The sequence below is a fragment of the Chroicocephalus ridibundus genome, chromosome 3, assembly GCF_963924245.1.
Source record: "Chroicocephalus ridibundus chromosome 3, bChrRid1.1, whole genome shotgun sequence".
Lineage (NCBI taxonomy): Eukaryota > Metazoa > Chordata > Aves > Charadriiformes > Laridae > Chroicocephalus > Chroicocephalus ridibundus.
Genome location: NC_086286.1, coordinates 66,218,931 through 66,239,201, shown reverse-complemented (window position 1 = coordinate 66,239,201; position 20,271 = coordinate 66,218,931). Strand labels below are relative to the sequence as shown.

Genomic DNA, 20,271 nt, shown 5'->3' with positions numbered 1-20,271 from the left:
CTCCAGGACCTTTCAAAGATGATGGAGAGTGGCCCAGCAATGACTTCCGCCAGCTCCCTCAGCACTCTCGAGTGCATCCCATCGGGGCCCATGGACTTGTGAATATCTAATTGATTTAATTGATCCCTCACTCGATCCTCCTCAACCCAAGGGAAGTCGTCTTCTTTCCCTGTTACTTCCCTCAATGCCTGGGACTCCTGAGGGCTGGACCGAGCCGTAAAGACCGAAGCAAAGAAGGCATTCAGTAACTCCGCCTTCTCCGCATCCTCCGTCACCATGGCTCCTGTTTCATTCAACAGTGGGCCCACAACTTCTCCGGTCTTCCTTTTGCTTCCAATATACTTGTAGAAGCCCCTCCTGTTGAGCTTGACATCCCTGGTCAGGTTTAATTCCAAGGCGGCCTTGGCTTTCCTTGTCTCATCCCTGCACACTCTGGCAGCATTCTTGTAATCCTCCCAAGGGGGTCAGTCCCTTCTTCCACTTATTGTAGACTTCCTTCTTCCACTTGAGCTTTTTCAGAAGCTCACTGCTCAACCATGCGGGTCTCCTGCGTCCCTTGGCCGATTTCTTTCTCTTAGGGATGCACTGATCCTGAGCTTGGAGGAAGTGGTCTTTGAATACCAACCAGCGTTGGTATGTTTTATTACTGTTTCTTATTAGTAAATATTCAACAGCACAGAGCAGGGATCTCTTTCTGTAGCACCCAAAGACTGACCGAAATGAAATCTAAAACATTTGCAGAGACCCAGAGAAGGGCTCTCCAATGAGATGATATCTTATTATAATGAGTGTTTGTTTCTGAAAAAGAGGGAGTGATTTGAGACTGAACTGAAGCTTGTGATGAAACCTACATCATTTAGTAGAAATTATTAATATACTTTTGACCGTATGGCTTATTTATTCTTCACATGCACAATGAGCAATCTATCTTTTTTGTTCTTCAAAATAGTGTCCCAAATTTTTAGGAGTATGATTATTATTGTAATATTTGTCATAAAGTCTCGCGTCAATTTTCAAAATCTCGCAGCTAGGTGAAATTGAAAAAGTGTTCTCTTGAATATTCAAAGGTATACCTGTATGCCAAGTTTTAATTTTTCAGTCTTCAGACACAGGGCTTTTATTCCTAAGATCAAAAGAATTACCTTAAGTGTAACTATCTCCTTGTCCATGAGAAGAGAAAAAGATGAACCATCTGTTCTCAGACTTTCAAGTATTTCTATTTGTCCTGGAAGGAGAAATCATGGATGGATAATCCCAGCTCAAGAACTGAAATTTTCAGAGAGTTATAAACGATTGACAGAATAATTTAAAATGGAAATACTTAATCTGTTTTAGTTATATCTGTCAGTAGTACTTCAGCTAGAGCTACAATCAGTTCAATGCTTTTCTGTAACACCTTCTACCACACTATCTAGGTATTGTATAATACCTACATATGCCCTAAGTATTATGTAATTTGTAGATTATATTGAATGGTTGCTTTTAAAATTAGCATGAAATTCATCAATGTAACATAATAACATAACATATTGTTTCAAATATATGGACTATATTATGCATTCTTCATGATGAATATATTAAACAATTAGGATAGACAGTAACTACATCAGAAAAATGGGTAGATAGAAGCCAAGGAAGAGAACAGTGAAGAAAAGATTGTTTTTATGTACCTATACAAACTAAATTAATTTTTAAATATAATTTGTGTGTTCTTTTTTAGCCAATTTAAAAATGGTTTTACCAGGAAAGATACTGAACAGTGAATGAGGAGATGGTAGCTAATTAAGTGGCTCAAGAGGCTTTGGCTTTTTATTGGTATATATATTTGATAGCATAGTGTTTCTATAACAGATAAACAAGATGCAATTCTAGAATGCTTAATTTTGCTGTGAGTTGCTGGTAATACAAAATAATTAATTAAATTGGAAACATTTTAGACATAGTGTCATTTAAATCACAAAACTAGCATATAAAATATCTTCACCGAAGAGACAGAAATAGAGATCCACTGTAACTGTTCAACATTCTGGACTTACTCATGTAAAATTAAGTCTTCATTATACTGAATACTAAACGACAATTAAGTGACATGAAGACTATTTTTCAATCTTCTCATGTTACATCTACTTCCGTTAGAATATAATGGAATATAAATTGTTACTAATCAACCATCAGATTGTCTTGTCAATGGAAACAGATGTGATTCTCACCTAAACAAGAAAATTATAAGTAATGATGACCTCTGTTCTTTCATGAAATTGGTAATTTTTTTAACCTTACACCATACAGCAGCAAGCAGCACCAAGTCCCATCATAGTGAGCAGAAAATATAACAATAGCCCAACAATTTTCCTCTATATTTTGCATTCTTCCTTAGGAAGACTGGACTATGAAACTACAGGCCATTTAAAGTCTTTTGTAGCACTCCCTTCCTAGAATTGGCCCCTGAAGGACTTACTTAACATTGATCTTCCTCAGCGCATCAATGACCAAATGATCTGTAAACTAAAACTTTCATCTTATGTTAACTACGATGATATCAACTGTCACCCTGATTAGGCTGTAAATTTGGGCACTTGCCTTCATATTCACATTTGAGACTAATGTGCAGCAGTCTTCTGAAGCATTTTCACTGAAAAGCAGAAGGCTTCTTAATGTCCTGTTTCTTTAAAGCACACCTACCACACCTACCATATACATTAAAATGTTGACAGCAAGTGACTGGTGAAGTTTCAATTTATCTTTCATGGGAAAACCTCTGCTTCTTCAGATGTGACTGAATCTTAAAATACTAGAAATTAAGAACTCATCTCAATGGTGAGCTTCTAAGAGGTGGTTAGTATACCTTTTAATTTAGGTAATTGCAGCAGAGATATTTGAAGTGCTTCTAATACTCTACTGTCATATTAGATGTAGATAAAAATAAATGTTGTCCTTATCTTTGTCATCTGATGGAACATCTTTGAACTAGTTGCTTTTTTCCTACAACTGCATTGAGAAATTCTTTTCATCTGGACTGCCAGAATCTGCTTGAGTCAGTATCACAAATTTTACACACATAAACTGGTAATTCTGCCTGCTGGTTTCCATCATCAGCTCTCTAATGTTTCTTCTAAATAATAATGGAAGAGAGCTGGTGATGGTATGCAATTAGATCTAACACCTTTCTTCAAGTTAGTTATTACGAGGTGTGAGTCCACATTACAAAAATGCCATCATAGTTAATGCAAGTCAACCACGGCAAATGCAAAAGCATATGAGCTCTGAATTGCTGTACTGCTGGACAGTGTTAAAATAGTCACAGGGTTGGATTCACACACTGTGTAGATATTTCTTTGGCAAATATCTGGGTTTATGTAATAGAAAAGGAAATTGGAATATGAATAGGTGAATTCATTTCTTATGATTTACCTCTCTAGTACTGGACAGCTCAAAATATTTCAGATATTTATCTGGGATTTAGAAGGAGATAAACAATAATTCACATAAAAGAAATAGTTACTGCAAGTCAGTACCTCAGGGCAGGTATTTGTTAATATGACACTTTAACAATACACATAAGTGTATTTTTGAAAACTGGAATAGCTTCTGAGTGCTTCATACAATGATAGAACTGAATGTCAAATATAACTACTTCCATCCTCAGTAGTCACGATATAATGTAATTTTTGCCAAACGGAAAGTAATTAATTGACACTAATCCATGATTGTTCTGTTTTTAAGGGCTGTCAGCTCTGTTGGGAATGGTTTAGCAACATGGAAAGGCATAAATAGTTGTGATGTGGCTAAATAGAGGCTACTTATTTCCCAGTACTTACATTTCAGTTCTTACCTGTTCAGCAAGTTGATTTGGTTTGGTTTTGGTTTGTTTTTTTTGTTTGTTTGTTTTTTTTAAATTAAGGAAAAAAACTGCTCTAAAGCCCATTCTTGTATTCTGCTGTGGCTTGCGTTATACTGATGAGTCTCTGCTGCTAGTGATGTCTGTGGAAATTTATTTTTCAGCAATTAAAAGGCACATGCAAAGAGATAAGGTCATGGTACAGCATAACTGATAGCCTTCTTGTCCTGACCATAGATAGAAAGACTGCTTCATTATACACCCAAAATATAGATATCCATACTGGGGGAGAATGGGCAGCCACTTGTTTATTGGTCTACACAAAGCTAGAGACCAGCTACTTAGAGGCAAACCAGATTATGTGCGATCTCACTAACAGTCATGAAGGCTGAAACAAAGCAGAACCCAGCACAAAGTGTAACGAAGGCAGACAGTGTGAATGGCGAAGAAGTTAACAGAGTCAGAAGTGGAAAAGTCAGTCAAGCTTTAAAACAGAATTTCAGCAGGATCTCCGCACAGTGCTCAGTCTTCCAACCACCTTGACAGACATCAGGCTAAACTGGATGCTCATGCAGGACTATCTTATTTGTAATACTCAATGCAGAGTCCAGGAATTTAAAAAACAAAACTGAAAATATATACTAGCAAATAAGTACATGAATAAACTGATTAAGTACCTAAACCAGATGGACCTATTTCCATCCATAGGGCAAGAGGAGGAAATTTAGGGTGCAAAAAGAAATGTTTTCTCATTTCTAATTATTTCAATACGTAACTGTTTTTGCTTTCTGTGCTATCAAGACCAGATGCCCTTTTCAACAACATATAATCTACAGTGTCAGTAAAAGAATCCTCTGATAAGAATTCTTTGCCTGTGTTTTATAGGATCATATGAAATGGTCTACTAATCTCTTCTGTCCTTAACTTAAGAGTGTCATAAATTTCATTAGCTATAATATCTCCCATTTTGTTTGGCTCATGGTTTGTTTCTTTATCCCTTTTGCTCTTAATATTTCATGAATTTATTTATATATATATGTTATTTCACAGAATCATAGAATCGTAGGGTTGGAAGGGCCCTCTGGAGATCATCTAGTCCAACCAACCTGCCAGAGCAGGGTCACCTAGAGACCTAGAGATTTCAGTGTTATCCAGTGAATACACAAATGGCAATAGGCACAGATAGGCATAAACCAAAACACAAGAAATTCCATTTAAACACAAGAAAAAACTTTTTTACAGCAAGGGTGGTCAGACACTGAAAGAGGTTGCACAGAGAGCCTGTGGAGTCTCTATCTTTGGAGATATTCAAAACTCATCAGGACATGCCTCTGAGCAACCTGCTCTAGTTGTCCTTACTTTGAATAGGGGGGTTGTACTACATGATCTCTACAGGTGCCTTCCAGTCTCAGCTGATCTGTGAACCATCTGTGATCATGTTTGCTTGATATTAGTATTAATATTATGGGGGAGTTGTATTTGCATCTATAGATCTGCTTAGAATTAATTGCAAGAAAGGTGGAAACTCAAGATAATGCAATTTCCTGTTAGAGTCCAGAAATATCCCATATTGCAGTACTTGCAGTAGGTCATTCTGAATTTGAATGTATTACAGATTTATACATCAATGAGACCAGGCTTATTTTGTACCTTGATAAGAAACTTCTCCCTTGTATTGATGTAGCAAGAAAGCAAAATCAAATTTCAAATGTAACTGGAGATGGCTACACAATGAAAATGCAGTATGTACTGGCACCAAAAAAATATCGTAGAACAAAGGGGACAGCAGGCACCTAGTCTAGAGCAAGGATGGTTCTTGGCATAGTGGGTGTCTGGATAATATGAACAACTGATTTTTCTCAAGCTGTATTTCCAGACTAATTAGTCTCATTTCCGGCATTTGTACCCGAGGTCAACATTTCTAATCTTTCAAGAATGCTCAGTTTTGGGTAGGATGCGAGAGTGTGTATGCGATCTCCGTGGCCTGGCAGTCGGAAGTTGCTGCGGTGTCGGAGAGCCCATCAGTTCCTCTCGTGCTTTTCCACCGTGGCTCTTGGCTGTCTGTTCACGGCTGTCGAAGAGTCAAACATTTCCTGCTCAGCAGCCGGATGGAAAGGAAGTCCCATCTGCTTCCTGGTGCTGGAGGTGGCACGAAGAGCAGCGTGGCCAGTAAAAGCAAAGGCTCAAAGTGAGACAGGATTTGTTGACCTCTCGGAGCAAAGCTTTTTTGTCATCCTGCTGGAAAGCAATCACCATTCCTGTGTGTAATTAATTGCATGTCTAAAACCATATCCACAGCCCCAAAACAAAGAGGATTAGAGGGTTTAAAGGTTTCGAGATTCTTGATTCTTGTTTCCGCTTCTTTCTTAAGTGTATCTTATGATATGTTTCTGGACTTAGATCAATCAGGGTTGGATCACTCACGTATCACCTCAGAAAAAGAAGGCTTTTATGCATTGTTTAAGATAATTTAATGCTTATGAAAAGTGCCAGACAAGTTGATAGCCTTAAAGCCTTCCTCTTCTGGAATGATTCTTCTCTGAATTATATACAGTGTCCAGACACTGCTTGAAACCTGTTTCCTGCATCTTAAATCTTTCTCTTTATTTTCTGACTGGTCTTGGACCCTATACCAGTTGGTGTAAATCATCAAAATATTGTAAAATTAATTTATACTGTGCTGGCTTGTAGGATGTAAGGCTTTTCCCAGAAAGTCTAGGAATGTGGAATGCCTCTCTGTATTGGGTACAGAAACAGCAGATCTTTTTAAACTAACTTAGAGGTGGCGCATTCAAGAAGAGCCATTCCTACTATTTAAATATTTCCTCAGACACTTTATACTGTCAGCATACAGCTTTTCAGTTAGCCTAGGTAGCTTAGCAAAGAGCCTTATCAAGCCAGATCCACGTGACCACATCCATATGGGTGCTGTACTGGTCTGCAGTTTTGCAGCCTTGGCACTACTCTTTGTGTCAATGACATGAAAAGATTGTTTTTTATATAAACAATTTTGAAGTGGAGTTACTCATCACTAATGGAGGCAGATCTGAGAATAAAATAATAAAAAAAAGCTCCACTAAATTGACAGCAAGAGCTTTTAATACAAATTTTCTTTAGGAATTGAGGCTATAAACTATGGATTGATCTGTAGTGCAAATAATAAATGTGTCTGTCTTTCCATTGTTTATTTTGGGTTTTCTGCATTAGCCCCAATTTCATGGACTTTGCTGAGATTCCACTACAGAATTTATGAGAAACTGGTTGCAATATCAATACCTGGATATCTGAAAAACATAAACGTGGAGAATTTTTTGGATTACATCTTGGCTAACGTACTATGAAAGAGCAGGATAAGCAGATTGATTTTTGGCAATCTTCAGGTAGGTCACCTGCTTCAATGCTCTGCATTTCCAGTTAACTTCAGTTCATTCCTTTTAAATGATAGACATTTGATTTGCTTTTGACGTGGGGTTTTTTCAGTAGCCTTATCACTCCTTTTTATGTTTGAAGACAGTTTTTCACCATTATCTTTGGCTTCACTTTTATTCTCAGCAGTACAGTCAATAAAGCATACAGAACACGCTACCAATGGCAAGTTATCTTATAGCTATATTAGGGAGCTCTCTTTTTCCTTTTCCTAGAAAAAAGAAACAGCTGAGTTGGTACTATGAATAGCCTTTAAACTAGAAATTTTAGGGGTTTAGTATTTTTACTCTTTCATGAAAAATGAATCACAGACAAAACCATTGCTCTCAGTCTCTTTAAAGCTAGATCACGTAAACGCTATCATATCCATTACTTTTCCATAACAAGCAGATTATCTTAAGATAATGTTTAACTTATCTGGTGCCACTGTAGCAGATGCCATCGCCACTCACCCCCTGGCACTATCCCGTTTTGCAAATGGTACTCCTACGGTCATCCACCTTGGTAGGTGGCACTGGTGCCAGGCATGATGTCTCTGATTTATGCTAACCATGGTTTTGCAGACATAGCAAGGAGTGAAGAGAGTGCTCACCAGATTGTGTAACTAGTTCATTGTTATTCAATGCTTTTATAATTTTCCTCAAATGTTGCTGAGTTTCCATTCAAAAATACTGAAAAGCAAGATTATTTACTTTTCCTTGTCCTCCAGTTGTCTTACGTGATACACATTGGGAAGAAAAATAAATCTTCATTTAATAATAAAGAAACACAGTTTATTGAACTAGGCTATTAGTACTTTTGCTTACGCAGAATTTTTCTTTTTAACATCTGATTCTTTGACCTATCCAGAAGGGGACACAGCAAGATACAGTGGGATATTTGTCTGGCCCAATATTCATGTCTGAGTCCATCACATAGAGAAAAATGAAGGCATGAGGTCTGCAAACTTCAAGTCCCATTAAATATTATTTTGAAATTGAAATAAGTCTGGTTTTCATTTGAAATTTTTCAGTATTTGAAATTCTGCCATAAGTTTCATCAGAATTGCCTGTAGAAGATAAAATACAGTTTTACTGGCTCTACTCAAGACACAATAGTCTAGTTCCAGCAGAAAATATCTTGTTTCAGTATGCCTGATCCTTTTTCTCCAGTGTTTCTGTTCTCAACACAGCAGCAGGACAATTCATCTGCTTCATCTGCTAGGACACTGGCAGTAGTAATAGGAGAGAATTTGGGAGAGGACAAGGTTGCAGAGAAAGTTATGTGACCCAGATATTTTGCACTGCAGTGTTTAAAAGCACAAGACATAAGCAGTGGGAAAAAAAGTATGGATTTAGCTGCAATGCTCTGTATTTCTGCAAATAGAATTTCTGCAAATAGAAGTATTTCTGCAGGACAACTTAGTACAAAAGGAAACCCAGAAACGTCTACCAATAGGGCATAGGTGAGCATGAGCAATATTCTAAAGGGACAAGACACCGTATAATCTCTATACCTTAGGGAGGACTTGGAGTGGAAGGCATGGTCCAATACCACTTAAATCTTTCTTTAGTGTACATAATGATATGGCATCCTCCAAGGACATATCCTGGGCCTCCAGGAGATATTCAGGAGGTCAGGGATGTTAATAAGAAAAGGAAGGCATCTACGTTCTTCTGTAGTTCTAGCAACCACTTTATTAACAACATGTGTTATTTAATATCAAAGTACTCGGTGGTATCATACTTTTTTGGTATCAGTGTTGTGAAAGACTGAGATGATACTGCCCATCATTTGATGAGGCAATCACTGAACATGTCCAATAGCAGTTTCTGAAGCTGTGTGTGGGAAAATATAATCATGGCCAAATTGCTTGGCAGGTCACACTCAGTTAGTCTCCAAAAACTGATCTTGCTGAGGTCAAGATCAGAGAAGAGAAACGATTAGCAAGATAGGATTTAAAGGTGTCTCTGAGAACAGAAGGGATGATTGGCGTGGGGATGACTGATAGACTGACCTTTGTCCTCAGAGCTGGTGCCAGTTTGAATACTCGAACCGGTTTTGGCACTGTGTCATGAGCATCTGAGGACCAAACAGCCACGGAGATTTTAAATCGGAGGCATGCAGTTCCTTTTTACTGAGGTATGGGGTATTTCTTCATGAGGTCACTGTCTGAGCCTGAATCCATTTGAATCGTGCTGCCCTAGGCTTCTTGATCTGAAAAGGCTTACAAAGCATTGAAGTTTTTCCATTCTTTAAACCTGAAGTTCTCAGGTTTAAAAGTCATTTATATTATTCACAATACTTTCTCTTTTACAATAATTGAAATAAAGTAATTTACAATGATTCTGAGTGTTTGGACATTTGTTTACAAAGTAATATTTCTTGTAGTTCCTGAGAGAGAGAAACTTCTCTTAGGAGTTAACTGGAACTTATTCACATTTCTTATCAACATTTGCTTCAGCAGATAATTAAATTGAGGTTTAGGATGAAGGAGAGTGAAACAGAGCTATATATAATATTTTCTCATCTCTACAAGCAATTATATACAACAAAGATATATTAAAAAATGAAAACTATGAGAAGAGGCTATGAAATGTTAAAATTTAAGATAGCAGTTGGTCTTACCTCAAATCTCTCACGCCCCTTGTCCAAGCCTGTTTTTACTTCATCAGTTATGGTTACACTGACAAACCTTATCCTTCCCCTCTGTATCCTATCTGTCTCATCTCTTATTTCCATCCCACTCAGTAGCATTCTGTGACTTACTCCCATCACAATTTACTCCCTTCCCTCTCCCCAGGTTCTTTCCCCTTCCACTTTATCTCCCTAAATCAGAGAAAGAAGTATCATTGTGAGACCCTGACCTCAGTTTAGGTGCTCAGACTCAGCACTCAGAGCACAAGTCATGAGAACATCATGTCCAGTCCCTCGGGGATGACATCTTTGGGGAATTAAATGGTTAAAATGTGAATCTATTGAACACCTGTGAGCTTCCTTCCCCACCCTCCCCCAACAGTATGAAATTTAATCAGCTAGGGTCAGATTTCAGAGGGATGGCAAAAGGCACATCCTCGATACAAAGTGTGCTTACTCCTCCCTCCCTCTATCCCAGGTTTTTTATCTGAAACTTGAAACACTCAGTTTAAGGTCATTGGAGCTAGTTCACATGGACAAAACTTATTTTTCCATAGCCTTGTCCTTGAAAGCAGCTGAGATATTTTTGCTGTAATATTCCCCAAACAAACAAACAAAAAAATCAAAACTGCTCAATGGAGACACCTAAGGTAGAAAATTTTATCCCAAATGATTGAAGCTTGGCGATGCTACAAGTACCTGAAAAAGGGCCATTAAACAGGACGTGTCAGGGAATCTAAATAGGTTTTACTCTTAGCTTTGGCTTTAAAATATGTATTAAAACCATTATTTTACAGTTGCCAAAGTGTTAATCAAGTACATTCGTTTTCCTCCCCAGCTGTATGCAGATATAGTAACCTAGGTAGCAGCTCTGTAACAGGTAATGGTGATTAAATATAGGTGCTAAAACAGAGCGTGTGCTTTGGTCTTCTAGTTCTCTGTAAGAAGCCCGGCACTATTCATACACATGACCCATATGATCCATATGAGTCTTGGAAGTATATGGTGAACTGAACTTTTACTGTTCAAATGCTTAGTTAGCTTGTTAAGTTGGCCACATGATGGAGAAGTAGAAGGCATAGACAGAGCAATGAAAAGTGCCTGTTGTCACTGAAGTTCACTAATGGGAAGAGATCCTTTGTGCTACTGATAATGATCTTGAACAGATTCATAACTGTGGAGGTGGGTTTTTCGGACATCCCTTGGTACAACATATGTCATGAAGAGTTAAATTCCAATAAGATCAGTGGAGCTGATCTGTTTAAACCTCAGTGCTGATTTTAAACCACTGAATTTTAACTTACTATTGCTCATGTTAATTGTAACAGTTTTGCAGCTATTGCCTAACTTCAGATCTCTCAGGCATTGAGCACCTTTTGAATGGTTCTTTCCAAAATGTTTCCAAAAAACACTGAATGGATCATTTTTCATTCCAAAGTTTAAAAAAAAAAAAAAGAGAGAGAGAATAAACAAAACAATTATTTCAAATAAAAAAAAAATCATATTCTGGTCTAAGTTACTTTGGTAGAAGGGGAGCTGCATCAGTGTATAAGGAGCAGAACTTGATCCACCCTTTGAAATAAAATGACAATATTTTTGTAGTGCTAAATTTTATTTCCTTTTTCTTTGCTTTTTTTTTTGAGAAACTCATGACATGGAAATTATCATTTGCTCGTGGGACCCCAGCATGTGCTATTCCAATTAAACCAGAGTATCCAGATGTAAATGAACGGCTCCTTCAGAGTTCACAGGATGTTCATATTGGCTGAATTTTTTTAAGACAGGATCCATACCAGTTTTTGATTTGTCTTAGTTAGCACAGTTGGTATCTCAGAAGTACTGCACAGGATTAATTTTTGTCAGTTTTGGGTTTTTTCCCTGTAGAATGGCCATCTGTACATATATCATGGTTACATTACTTTTTTTGAGAAATGAAACAAAGATACTGAAGTTTAAACACTATTCTGTTTCCTCTGTTAGCAAAACAAACAAAAGCGGCCCAAGTAAAAGATTTTCTTAACTCTGAAGGAACATTGTCTGCCTTTGCAAAAAAGTGTTGAAAAATCAGCTGCTGTGACTCAGTACTGACATTTCCTGTGTCACCTCTCCCCATGAAGTGCTGGACAGAAATGGTCCCTGAAGTGTGTAAATAGAGGCAAAGATTTCTGACATCAGCACAGAATTTATTTGCATCCCAAGAGAATTTGCCAGAACTGCAGAAAAATGAGCATACTACCTGAATTATGCCATTCTTAAACCATTTAAAACCAGTTTAACTGTCAGCTAAACTAGCGTTGGGAACAACAAAGAGTTTGTATACTTTGTGTACCAAAGCTTTAGGCCCTGATGGTGTCAGGTTGTTGGAAGGGTCCTGTTTGCCCAGTGCTTGTGATTTTGCTTTCCATCAATATTCCATCACAGAGGTCCCAAAACCATTTGGGTAGACTGCACTCAACCCAGAGGCAGACAGTGCCTCGTGATCACTGCAACCATTTCACACACCCTGTCATCATATAACGTTCCTCTGGCAGTAATGAAATTGTTTACATCGGAAACATCTCATATACTTTAAGATTTTTTTCATGTGTTATAGCAGGGGAAAACAAAGAAAAGAGTCAATTTGCAAAGAGAAATACTAACATTCACCAAGTAGCCCTTTAGAAATCCTTTTCCTAGCTTCATTACCATCAGAAATATTTACTTTGGATTTTGGGACATTTGAAAACAGATCTCCTCTTTGCAGCAAGAAATCTGAGAGTGGCATATACAATCTTGCCAATAGCCGGTAGTACAGCATGCTGTCTCTGACAGGGACCTCTGTCAGCTGCTTCAGAAAATGTTACAGAATCAACTGGCCACAGAAATATTCTTCTTAACCCATGTTTGTTAGATGTAGATATTGCCTTGAAGCCCAACTCCCTCCACTAACCCTTGTGGGCTTTCAGAAATGCTTATTTTGGATGTTCTTTTTATCCACACACATCTAAGATTTTTTGAGTTATGCTGGACTCTTGACCCAAATGATAATTCATGGCATGAATCCCAGGCTGATTGCATGTTCTGGGTAATTATTTCATTCATATTCCATTCCCCACACCACAACTGGGAAGAAAAATTTAGGTTAAGCAGCTAGCTATGTATGCCAGCTCTACACTGATTCGTGTTTTTTTTAAAAAGAGAATCACCAAGGTCAGCAGTACAAAGAAGATTAACTTAATAAAGAAGAGATCTCATTCAATGGTGAATAAAACTAGCAATATTTCTTTTTTTTGAATGAAAGCATACCTTGGACAACAACCATTCTGACAGTAGCAAAAGAAACATCAAGCCAAATACAGAAAGTGATGTGTTTTGGTTATTAATGTGATACAGAAGCAAAATATAGCATCTCTTTGTTGCTTGTTTTACACTAGCAGTGCTAGTATCTAATATTTAATGTTTGTTTTATGTCACTTGATTTAAAAGGAAAAAGGTCCTTACCATCACTGCACAAATCCACTCCATTCTGGAAGCTCAGAAACTTTCTTGCACAAGTCTGATCCTTTACACCCACATTGAGTCTCTTGAAGTCTTAGGAACTGAAGCATTGTACCAAGCTATAAATGAAATAACTAGTGGCAAATATGTACGGCATAGTTAATCAATATAAATATAAGATTTGATGTGTCTTTAGCCTGAAGATTTTAGTTCTGAATCTTTCTGCTTAGCAAGCATTGAATATGACTGAATCAGAATGGTAGTATTTTACACTACGTCTGCGTTCCTTGGTGTAACACAAATATAATACAGAGCACAGCAGAACTGCATTTACTATAGTGATCTTTTATATCTACATATTTATTTCCTATTTGATTCGGAGACCGATCATGCCTCAACATTGACAGGAGGGTGCTCATATGGTTACTGCTGTACTAAGGCTGGGGGCTGGGGCATTTGCACTAGAGACATTAAGGCCTGTCTGGCATTTCCTCAGTGCTGCGCAAACAGGTAGATTTTTCATGGGGAAAAAATGCAGTTGGAACCTACCGACAACTCAGTGTGGCCAAGCAGCTGCAGAAAATACTGCTTTCTGGAGCACTCTTCTGACAGGGCTTGTCTTCTCTGACGCCTGACTGCTCGTTCCAGCTCCTGCACCTGCTTATCCACTGCTCCCACCTTTCCTGGCTCTCCTTTCCCTTATGTTTTTCAAACTTATTCCCTTCTAAAATAACCCAATTGAAAACATTTTGTAAAGCCAGAGATGGCTGAGTTAACTTGAATTTTGCAAGGAATCAAGCATTCTCTCTCTTATTTGTTCCGTTTCGTTTTTTCTGTTTTTCATTTTTCATAAGGGTTTCAGGATGAGAGCTGTATTATTTCAGTGTTTGCAAATTATCTTGCATAACACGATACAGTCCACATTTTTGTCAGTCTTAAAAAGCAAGGTATTGTTCAAACACTGCAATTCACCACCTTTGTCTGTGGCTACTGAAACATGGGATAGGACACATTAGCTGCTCAAAAATGCAGAACAGCAGCATGTATCCCTAAGATTCTGTTAATTATTCATCTGGATTGTAATGCCATTAAAAATTGCGTATAGAAATGCTGTCATATCTTCACTAACTAGTGTTAATCAGGGTAGTGCATTTAATTTAATCAGGTAAGCATTTAATCAGGTATGCATTTAATCAGGTGAGCATTTAATATACGGTCTTATTTTGTTGGCTGGGTGTTATAACCTGACATTCATCTGGGGCAGAGCAGAGTATTGTTCCTCAGTCGGCAGCTGCACCAATATGAGAAAGCTGGCCGTACAACTGAGGGTTTCCATTCTGTTAGTCTGAGTTCTCACCGTGTACTGTTCTCTTGAGACATTTCAGAGAGACAAGGAAAACACCAGCTCAAGAAGCAATACAGGTCACACAGACGGTACCCAGAGCATCCCAGAGAAATGGTCCTCAAACACAGAGGGCACCTTCAAAGTAGAAGGGAAGAATGAAAGACCTGGCAGAGAGGAGGAACCACTGTGTTCACACCAACACAAAGCCCATCTTTCCTTTCACATATCAGGGGCTGAAAGCAGGCTGTGAATCGTAGCAGATGCTGCCTCCAGCCATCTCTAGAGTTGACCTGAAGTCTGCAAGCACTGGGGCTTGGATGTGGAAAATACTGACCTGGAAGAGTCTATCCTCTACCCTGACCCTCACCAAGACTAATAATCTTGAATTTCTTAGCTGCTTCCTTTTCCCCCACAAGTTCTTAGTTTGTGGGTTCTTTTTTCACTAAGTCTGTGTGTCACCTTTGGTGCAGGGAGAGAGAAAGTATGGGAGCCATGGGCATGACTAGACAGATAAGGGGGCAGCCAAACATCCCCCTGAAGACTGGGGGCTGGCTCCTGGGCTGCCAGCCTGTCTGGAAACCCATGGCTGCATGTGGAGGGAGAGGAGGGGGTTGGCGGTTGGAACTAGATGATTTTTCAGGTCCCTTCCAACCTCAACCATTCTGTGATTCTATGATTTCTGTGTGAGAGAAAGAAGGAGGAACAGTAGGATCAGAGAGCTCTTCCTTCACTGTGTTGGGACAGGAACCTCGGGTCCAGGTGGGAAGGAGGAAGGGGAGTGGTAATGCAACTACAAAACTGAAAGGGAATAGTGTCCTAATAAGAAAAGAGATGGAGTGCTCCAGGGGTGTGATTCTTAGCGTACATATTGGGTGGAAGCAATGGACGTCTAAAGTATTAAGCATGATCTTTAAGGCAGTGGAAACTAAAAGTGCCCCCAAAAATTGTTAATGCTGCCTGAGATTCTGCCCCTGTTCAGTTTTGCATTGCTCACCCCTGGAATGCAGACAATTGAGCCTCAAAAGAGGCTCAATAAAGGCTCTTGTAAAGAACCAAGCTTGGAAAAAAGTGATGGTGCATCTCAAACAATCTCAGATAATTCAGTTTCAAAGCACCTAACAACTATGTTAACAGTGGGCAGCGCTCTCCCAACTAGGATAACAGTGTAGGGCTGGGCAGTAGAAGGAGGAGAGTGAATTTAGGGTGAGCTAAATGCTAGGCTAAATACATAATAAGAGAGTGAAAGTCTGATTCAAATCACTGGACATTTTTTTCCAGTCATCTCAATAGGGACAACATTTCCCATAATTTGTTTTGTTTAATTATTTATTTTTCCTTGAAAATGTTTGTATTAGTATAGCATTTGGGAAATATGCTGGTTTGACCTCCAGGGTGCTAAAGAAGTCTACTCCCAGAACAGATACCTCAAGGGCAGCAAGAGATCAAAATGCTTCGTAGCGCCCTACTTATGGTCTATAGAGTCAGTGTCTGTTGTCCTTCTTTTGACAAATATTCTGTTTTTCACGTAATCCTTTTGAAGTCATGGGTCTACCCATTGTTTGAGGGATTCCAAATCTGACAACGGAGGAGTCCATTCTAAGGGGGAAAATGCTGATTCTTTGTTCTGCCCTTGGTGTTTTGGATAGCGTACCTCACAGCCGTGCTAACTGTGATGACTGTTGTTTTCATGATGTTGAAATTGTTGGCTAAAGCCTTCATCTGCGTAATTCAGTATTTGATTTTTCATCTGGAGGAAGGAGAGGAAGGAAGAAAGGGCAGTCTGATTTTTTTCTTCAGTTGAAGTTTTGTTTTCACAAATAATAACAAGCACATTAGCTAAAGATGTTAAAAAAAATAGAGATTAAGCTTACTTTCAGAGTTCTTTAACAGTGTGGTGTCATTAAAAGCAAGGAAGATTTGATACAGCCAATGCACAAAATTAGTCCAGTCTGTGCTTGATATAAACATACATGATATCAGTAGGAATTCTTTTTATATATGAAAGGAAAAGCAAATCTCTCAGTTTATATATCCTAGGAAAATATTTGTTTGCTGAGTACACGCTGAGCATCTTTCCTGCCCTTTCTCAAAATAGGCCCTTGTCTCTCTGTGGTTAGCCAAACTGGATACGTGGTTCATGTAGTTTAAGGATTACTTAATTTAACAAACTTCTGTCCTTTGTACTTTTCATTTATGCTGCTGGCACATTATGCCAATGGCCGGGTGTGTGTTACTAATACAGTGTTTTTCATTTTGATTTTGATTCATCTGAATCATATGTGCAGCACTGGATTGTTACTAAGTCTGTAGAGTTAGGATGTTTAGAAGGAAAGCTTCTTCCTTCCGTTCCTTTTAGTGAAGAGAGTACCGGTGAAAATAGTGCCAAAGTAGTTTAGCAGAGACAGGAATGTGGTAGAGTCTGGTCATTGTTCTGTCTTTTCAGTCTAGCGCCAGGTGGTGGAACTGAGCTGGCTGACAGGAACTGCAAAACTTGGCCAACAAGTTCCTCTCTCCTAAGGCACATGGCAAGGCAAGATCTACACAGCTAAAGGTGGCAGAACGGAATAAGTGGTTAAAGTTGTTTTTTTGCTTACTCTGGCCATTTCCATGATGCAATTTATGGATTGACATCAAAACAAGTTGTGTATCAGTACTATTTCAGTAGTTATGAATTGCTATGCAAAGGAAGGAACAAGCAGGCTGGGATAATAGCAGTAGATAGCCTCTTAATATAGCTTCATTATCAGAAAAAGTGTACTTGGAATCAAATCCTAAATTGCACAGATTCATCTTTCTTTGCCTTACTCCTCACCCTTGACTCCCTTGCCCGCAAACAACTAAATTATATATATATGTATGTATATATATATATATATACATATATGGCCTTTGGCACAGAAAAATGTTTATGACACAGCTGTTTACGTTACCCCTCTTGTATATGTGCTGTACACATGTTGAATCCACTTCGCTATCTCTGTTCATGTTTCGGTTCTTACCCAGCAAATTCATAATCCACAACTGAGACACCTGAGGAGCCATTCTTTACAGTTTACAGACCCAGTTAAGCCGTGCACACAAATTGAAAGTGAGATTCATTTAGGAACAAGAACAAAGACTCATCCATCAATATAAAAGCCACAGGGCTTCCATTTATTCAGCTCTTAACTTTCTTGTTAGCCAGGTAGAGAATGAGCCAAGAGGCAGACACAGTAGAAAAACTACTTACTCAAAGCAACTGGAATTAGATTAGCTGTTAGGAGTCATTGAACTGGGACAACAGCAGGTTTAATGAAAGTGCTATGGGAACATAAGTACATTGATAGGGGCATGCGGGGGGAGTAAGAAAAGACTTCTTAAAAGATGTGAAAATGGTTAGATGAACAGGAAAGATTGTTGCAGGCATTCAGAGTGAATTGTTCTGCTAACTGGGTTTGACAGGAGCCACGTCTTCATACCCTACTGTTTGGAAAGGTAGGTACAGGAAAAGGCTGCCAGGTCCCTGAGCATGAACTGGCTTTATACATCTCCTTTGTGAGATCTTTCTAAGCAACATTTCTTCCATAAAAGGACTCACCACATAACCTTTTGGCAATTTCTTCCCTGAATGTGTCATGCCGGTGATCACATCCTGTGATCAACCCTCTGAATTCAGGGTAGTTTCAGAATGAGTCTGAGCCTTCACAGGCGGTCACCAGCCCTCGCCCTCCAGAAACCCGAGGAAGTTGCTGGGGACGTGTTGCTTATCCACCTCCCTGGTTATCGAGTTGCTTGAGGGCATGGGGGTTCAGAGGAGGACTATACGTGGACCAGCATTCTTGGGACACTAGGGAACAAGAAGAGAATATTAATATCAGGAAACCCAATACTGATTTGCAGATAATCAGCTGCCATGTACCTATGCATGAACTCACATGATGGCATCTGTGATGCTAATCCTAAAAGTTACAGATATCTGACCTAATTTTCTAAGACTGGTCTTCATTATCACTGTCTGACTAAATCTCGGGAGAATGCTGTAACCTTCAGGAAAGATAAACCGCAGGGTCGGGAAGGGGAATGGAAAAGGGAGAGCTGCCTGCAGTGAAAAATGAAGGGGGCAATTAAGAGGCCTTCTCCACTAAGGGGGTAGGATGCAGCTGAGACTAGTCCTGATCAGTCTAAGGAAACAAATCCAGGAACACGCTGCACAGGAGACGTTATGGTTGAATAGGAGGAACAGCCTCTACGTGCTGGCTGCCTGCTGTACAAGAAGTCGATGAGAATAACTTTCCAAGGAAAAAGGAAAAGGTTTACCAGGTGAATAAAAGACCGACAAACTGGTAAGTATATTTAGAAAAGAAACACTGACATATTATGAAAATAAATATTTAAGTGGGATGAAGATTAATATCAAGGTTGCCCTAAAACCACCTGAGAGGAAGCTCTGATCATCAAAATAAATTGTTAATGCTTGCTACTTTTGCTACCTTCAACACTGACCAATTTACTTCGAAATTACTGACACCCGTCCCACCAGATTTTTACATTAGCAGAACTCAAGAGGCAAAGTTAGTCGCCTTCATTACTAGAATCAAAGCTGCTGTGGCACTAGCATTGCAGTAGCCAGGATGGTGCAGGGATATGCGAGAGGCCAAGCGAATAGGGAAAGACACGTAGTTTCCTTGGATAGCTGAGAAAAACAGTCAAGCTTTACAGTTCACATGCCTTTCCCAGTCAGCACTCCAATAGTCAAGCTGGGTGAGGGTGGCTCAAGCATTCAGTTCATATCGATGCCTGAAATTGCTAAGCAGAATTCGAGAGCCTGGTTGCTCGCAGTGCTGGCTCCCTCCACCTGCTGTTTGCTCTGTCTCCTGCAATGACAAGATAAGCCACCACTGAAGTGTATATGCACATGAGCAGGGGGCAAATTTGGCAGCTAGTGCTTGTCTTTCATTGCAGGATGCTTTCAAATCCGTGAAAGAAGATCACTATAAAAGATGTTGGTATTTGTTTTATGGTATTACTAGTACAGCAGCTGCTAGACGGTATGTGGCATCATTTGAAATGTTCTCAGTGAAATTTGCTGTTTGTTCTAGGCACTGATTGCTTGGGTAAACCTTGTGAAAAGTTGGTGTATGCAGTATGATCCCAGGCAAAAATACTTGTTTTATGAAAAAAGGCCATTAGTTTGAATAGAGCTATTAAATGTGTTAAAATATTTTGTTAAAGATTTCAGGTCTAATAAATTGGCCAGGCTCTTAGCCTTGCAATTAAACCTAAGTGAACAATACATTGTGAATAATTTGAATGTTACTTCTTTTTCTTTGCACAGGATAACTAAATCATATCCCGCTTTCCTCACTTGCTTTTCAGAAGTACTCAGACATTCTATGATACAATTCAACTCTAAATGTTATGTGAGCATTTGATATTTATTTCAGTAAGTTGTTTCATTGTTAATGTCATATGGATTAATTTTCACTTTCAAACAGGTTAAGTATAAAAATGATTTATTGAAAAAATAATGTGCCATATGATTGTAAAACCCAACAGCTTTCAACACTAGAACATTTAATGTAATATTTTC

The 20,271-nt window shown here is 38.8% G+C and overlaps 1 long non-coding RNA gene across 1 annotated transcript; it reads right to left on the bottom strand.

The window, feature by feature from the left end:
• Positions 1 to 1,789: 1,789 nt before the first annotated feature.
• Positions 1,790 to 10,005, bottom strand: LOC134513211 (uncharacterized). Its single transcript, XR_010070339.1, has 2 exons — positions 9,872 to 10,005; positions 1,790 to 6,076 (listed from the first exon to the last, which is right to left on the bottom strand). It is a non-coding gene; the product is annotated as an uncharacterized LOC134513211 (long non-coding RNA).
• Between the last annotated feature and the right edge of the window lie 10,266 nt (positions 10,006 to 20,271).